Consider the following 6538-nt stretch of genomic DNA (forward strand, 5'->3'; position numbering starts at 1 on the left):
CGACGAGGAGCCCACCGGTAGTAGTGCCGATGAGAGCTCCGAGGATGACGACGAGGGCAGCGATGGCCCGTAGACTAGGATCTACTAGTGTAGGCCTAGTAGTAGTAGATTGGTCAACAGACCCTTCTTTTGTTCCTCCTTCTTTGAGCAATCGGCTCTTTCTTTGTAAGAAATCCTGTTTATTAATGAAGAATTTTCCCCAATTTGATTTTGCCGATTCCCTTTAAACCGATTCTCAATGAGCCGATGGCAACGCATCGGTCCTTCACAATCTATCCTTCAGCTCTTCGACCGATGACTTTGAGACCTGGTGGACAACATGGAAGACCCTTGCCTTCACGAGGGTCCTTAAATTCCTCTCACCAGCTCCGGTGATCCTCCTCTGCAAAACTCACCGTCCTTGAAGAAGGTTGCGACGCAAGATTAGCCGATGATACTCCAATTGGCTTCTAGGAACAGAGCATTTACCAGGTCAGCTGCCCCCCGAGTCTCAGTCAAGGCAAAACAGAGACGAGGACACGCAATTTAGACAAATGGACCTGGGCTCGATCATGTCTGAGGGAACTATCATGCAAAGCCAGCCAGGGCCGATCACCCCTCCTCCGTTGAAAGTCGAGGCTCAAAAATAGAACTCTTCTGACGCAGAGCTGGAGGTCCTTGTGTTTTGCACATGCCACTGGTAGATCCCATAAAAATTTGTGCTAGAGTCGATGGCCGTGCATCGGCTTTGTCCCTTGCATATCATGCGAATTTTTTTTTACGGGCCGATTTTTTCTATCTATCGGCCCCCAATGTTTTACTGCACATGTATCGTACGTGTTTATCTGATTAGGTGCCCCCCGAGCCGATTCTGCCAGGTAACTGCTGATATCGGCTCTATGGCTAGCCAAGACACTAAAATGTGAACGTCGGCTCTGTTAGGAACAACGTGGATTTCTTCCAGCGCATCAGCCGACGCAAACCCATTGCCCATTGGATCGACGTTGAACCCAGGCAGAATGAATGGTGAGGATATTTTTGGCCGATTGCTGGAATCGGCCTCCATGTTGCTTGCTCGATGAAGGTTTTGCAATGTTCCTCCATAAATCCTTGGGGCCGATCACCTGGATCGGCATCGCCACGTTTGTCCATAGATGTTGCTCTTGTTACACGGTCAGACCGGTGGATAAAACCAGCCTAACCCCGTCTTTTGTCACGTCGATGCGCTCGCAGTCGTCCAAATTGATGCCTGAGAGTGGCTCTTGGCCTGATGTCTCCCAAACGTTCATGCCAGCCGTTGAAATCTCGGCTGAATCATCTGCGTGGACGACTTCTACTTCATCTCCATCCCACTGTATTAGGCATTGGTGCATCGTGGATGGGATGCAACAGTTGGCGTGGATCCAATCTCTGCCTAGTAGGACAGCGTAGGTACTCTTGCTGTCGACAATAAAGAACGTCGTAGGGACGGTTTTCCTTCCTACAGTCAGATCCACGTTCAGAACACCTTGTGCGTCAGATGCTTGGCCGTTGAAATCGCTCAGTGTCACATTGGTCTTGATCAGATCCGAGCTGGAGCGTCCCAACCGACGTAGCATGGAGTATGGCATAATGTTAACCGCCGCTCCGGTGTCCACCAACATCTTGTTGACAGGCTGCCCATTGATGTAACCTCGCAAGTACGGGGCCTTCGGATGCCCGTAGCTTCTCTCTCGTGGCTTCTCAAAGATGACCGGCCGTGGGCCGCAGATCAAGTTGTGCCACGGGTGCTTCGTCTACTCCTGGAGCACTAAACTCCGTTGGCAGGATGAACACCATGTTTGTGCCAGCCGATGTCTCATCATCGGCTTTCTTTTGTCTGGGGCGCCACTCTTTCCTTTGTGGCCGACCTTCTTCGTCCAGGGTTCGCTGAATTTTAGCGGCCAGATCAGGCCACGCCTTCCTTAACGTGTGCAGGTATAGCCTTTCGGCTTCCTCCAACCCACGTAGTCGCTGAACCCTTCGCTTTTGGGAACGGCTGAGCCCATCAGGGCACCACCTTGGCCGATGATACTTATCTTCTTCTCCATCATCGTCCTCTAGTTCCTCGAGATCTTCTACCCGAGCGGACTCAGTGTTCTTGTTCCGAGGCGGGAGAGGCCCTAGACGTTTGAACACAGACACGTTAGCTGCATCCTTCTTCTTTTGCCTACACTCTGGACAGTTGCCGATTGTAGGCAATCGGCTCATTCCTGAATCCCAGCAGTGTCTGAAGAAGGGGCAGTCCCGGTGCCTATCCACGTCGTCTTGCTCTCTCGACTTTTCCTTGGCGTGGCGCTCATATCTCTCCTCGTCGCGATCATGCCGACGGTGTCTCCTGGCGTCCCTAGCCAGACAATCTCTTTCATCATCGTCGTTGTATCGCCGGCGTTGGTCATATTGATCCACATACTTGTTGAGGAGGTGATCAGAGAGGTCGCCGATATCTTACGTTCCTCACTTCTCCCTCTCGTGATGTAGCGCTTGCCATCGTGGCGGAGCCGATCGCGTGGAGCGGCTTCCTCTCGTGTCCTTGCTATGAGAGCAGCTGCCCTCATCTCCGTCCTTACCGCAGTGGTGCCCGGGTCCTACCATGTTGATATCGCACGAGAAATCTGGTCGGCACCCTCCATGGTAAGTATACTCCACCATGTTAACGGCAGGGAAGGGATGTGTGTCGACCTTCATGGCGTACTGGCTGAAAATTAGCCGCCCTTGTTCTATCGCCATTTGGACCTGTTGACGCCACACCCTGCAGTCGTTGGTGGCGTGGGTGAACGTGTTATGCCATTTGCAGTATGGCTTCCCGTTCAGCTCTTGCACCGTGGGGATCTTGTGGCCTTCGGGTAACTTTAGTCTGCTTCTCCTTGAGTAAGAGGTCGAAAATATGCTCAGCTTTGGTCACGTCGAAGTCAAACCCTTTTGGAGGACCTTGTGGCTTAACCCACTTACGTGACACGGGGCTTGCCCCGAGTCCATTCAGCCACTGCTACCTCTTGATCTCCCGCAGAGCCTTCATCTTCATCCGCCTCAACCAGGACCACCGCACGCTTGAATTTATCCCGGTAAACATCCGGGTGGCGCTGTTCATATGTCGACGCCTTCGCACCATGTGCGCCGGTGAAGGGTAGTCCGCTTGGGAGGCCACGTCCTTGATCGATGATGAGAGACCCACCACCGCCAACTCGATCGCTTCTTTTCACTCACATGAACCGAATAGCATCGGTTCCTAACGGTCCTGAAGCGCTGGACGTATTCTGCCACTGTTTCCCCGCACTTCTGTCGTACTTGTGCTAGATCGGCAATGCCAGCCTCGGAAGCCTCTGAGTGATACTTGATGTCTACGGGAGCTTCTATTCTTGTAGACAGTGTTGGGCCTCCAAGAGCAAAGGTTTGTAGAACAGCAGCAAGTTTCCCTTAAGTGGATTACCCAAGGTTTATCGAACTCGGGGAGGAAGAGGTCAAAGATATCCCTCTCATGCAACCCCGCAACCACAAAGCAAGAAGTCTCTTGTGTCCCCAACACACCCGATAGGTGTACTAGTTCGGCGAAGAGATAGTGAAATACAGGTGGTATGAATATATATGAGCAGTAGCAACAGCACCGTGAAAAGTGCTTTGCCCGAGACAATAAACAAGCAGTAGTAACGCAGCAGATGAGTAACGCAAGAAAACAAGTAAACAAGCAGCGATAGCAAGATTTAGGAACAAGGCCTAGGGATTAGACTTTCACTAGTGGACACTCTCAACTTTGATCACATAACGGAATAGATAAATGCATACTCTACACTCTCTTGTTGGATGATGAACACATTGCGTAGGATTACACGAACCCTCAATGCCGGAGTTAACAAGCTCCACAATTCAATGTTCATATTTAAATAACCTTAGAGTGCATGAAAGATCAATAAGACTAAACCAAGTACTAACATAGCATGCACACTCGTCACCTTCATGCTATGTAGGAGGAATAATACACATCAATACTATCATAGCAATAGTTAACTTCATAATCTACAAGAGATCATAATCATAGCATAAACCAAGTACTAACACGGATGCACACACTCGTCACCATTACACCGTGCAGGAGGAATAAAACTACTTTAATAACATTGCTGGAGTAGCACATAGATAAATTGCGATACAAAATACATTGCAATCATAAAGAGATATAAATAAGCACTTCACTATGCCATTCATAACAGTGAATAAGTATTCTGTGAAATATAGCCTAAGAGACCCACACGGTGCACACACTGTCACCTTTACACACGTGGGACAAGGAGTCTCCGGAGATCACATGAGTAAAACCCATTTGACTAGCATAATGACATCTAGATTACAAGCATCATCATATGAATCTCAATCATGTAAGGCAGCTCATGAGATTATTGTATTGAAGTACATAGGAGAGAGATGAACCACATAGCTACCGGTACAGCCCCGAGCCTCAATGGAGAACTACTCCCTCCTCATGGGAGCAGCAGCGGTGATGAAGATGGCGGTGGAGATGTGATGGCGTGTATTTCACACGTTCGTTGGGCAACCCCAAGAGGAAGGTATGATGCTGTTATCACCAGAATTTGACCAAGTCAGAGGTGGGCCGCGATCAAGATGGACTTGAAGATAATACATGGAAGAAATACGGGAATCGGCCTTTTATACCAAGTTGGGCTTAATTGCCCGTGTATCTGTAACATATTAGATCGCATCTTAGTTTAGAGTTAGAATCTTACTCGTGCACGGTTTGGTGCACGCCCACATTAGAAAGTCCGCTGGACTATAAATATGTATCTAGGGTTTATGGAATAAACAACAACCAACGTTCAACCACAAACAAATCTCGGCGCATCGCCAACCCCTTCGTCTCGAGGGTTTCTACCGGTAAGCAGCATGCTGCCTAGATCGCATCTTGCGATCTAGGCAGCACAAGCCTGCCCACGTTGTTCATGCGTTGCTCGTACTGAAGCCTTTTTGATGGCGAGCAACGTAGTTATCTTAGACATGTTAGGGTTAGCATTTTTCTTCATATTACATGCTTTCGTAGTGCAACCCTTGCATGTCTAGCCGCCCTTACACCTATCTTAGGTGTAGGGGCGGCATCCCGCTTGATCATAGTTTAGTAGATCTGATCCGTTACGATTGCTCCTTGTTCTACAAGGATTAGTTTAATATCTGCAATAGTTAGGCCTTACGAAGGGGGGAGGATCCAGCGGCACGTAGGGTGTCGTTCGTTGGCCCTAAGCAGGATGTTCCGAGGATCAACCTCGTGTTGGTTTTTAGGCCTTGTTTAGGATCGGCTTACGATCACCGTGCGTGGCCGCGAGGCCCAACCTGGAGTAGGACGATCCGATTATGCGGTGAAAACCCTACATCGTCGTAGATCTCATTAGCTTTACCTTGATCAAGCGGGACCACCATATATTCGGACACCTCGTCCGAATCATGGGTGGATCGGCTCTTTGAGCCGATTCACGAGATAACCCGAGAGCCGATCGAGGCTCGTATTTAACGTTTACGTGTGTGCCCTGCAGGAAACTAAGCGAGGCATCATCCACACCTTCCCGACCAGGTATAGGTCGGGTGGCACGCCCTTGTGATAAACATCGGTGCGTGCGACCGAGGAGGCTTTGCGGGCCGTCGCTCCGAGGGACCGGGGCCAGCCGCAGCCCTAGTTGTTCCCGGCTCTACGGTGTTGCCCGTCTCCGCCCGCCAGGGGGTTTCTGACGTCAACACATTCTGGCACGCCCGGTGGGACCGCCTTCGATATCCGCAACATCGCCATCTACATCCGAGATGGCGGAAGACACTCCGGTCACGTACGAGGATCTGCCTGATCAGCTCAAGAAGAAACATGACGAAATCAAGGCAGTCCTCGAAGCCAAACTCATCGGCTCCTTCCACCGAACCCGCTCCCATGGCGTCAGGTGGAAGGGTTTCACACTTGAAGGCGCACTCGATGGAGTGGACCTTTCCGCCCCGTCGGAAGAACGCACCAGGTCGCTGCGGCAGGAGATCAACTACATGGTGGCTCATTCGCTGCACCGCCACTCTGAGAGCCTGGTGAACACCTTGGAGCGTGTCGCTCTGCGCGTCGTCAAGGAGATCATGAGTCACCGGTACTCCCCGTCGGGACCGGCTTTGGGGACTTTCAAAGGAGAGATGCCACTCCAGCCCCAGCCGTTCGCATGGGCAGCACCGGAACTGCCGAACTCATCGCCATACGTCGTCTACAAGATTGGTGGTGATCCTAGTGACTACCAATTCCTACCCGAGGCACCCAAGGAGGTCCCGCACGGATACGCGTGCGCATACGTACCGGGACCGCAACGCCCGGGCACTCTCGAACCAGGCTGCCATATCGGGGGCCTCCGGAACGGCAGAGGGACGTCGAGAGCCGATCCCGAGAAGCAATCGTGGCCGGCTAAGTACGCCACCCCGACAAACCTCCAAAGCCCAGCTCCTGCAGTTGGCTTAGAACCGGAAAAGCAAGCATGGCTGGTTAAGTATGCCACCCCGGCGAATCTTCAGGGTTCGA

The sequence above is a fragment of the Lolium rigidum genome, chromosome 1, assembly GCF_022539505.1.
Source record: "Lolium rigidum isolate FL_2022 chromosome 1, APGP_CSIRO_Lrig_0.1, whole genome shotgun sequence".
NCBI classification, from domain to species: Eukaryota; Viridiplantae; Streptophyta; class Magnoliopsida; order Poales; family Poaceae; genus Lolium; species Lolium rigidum.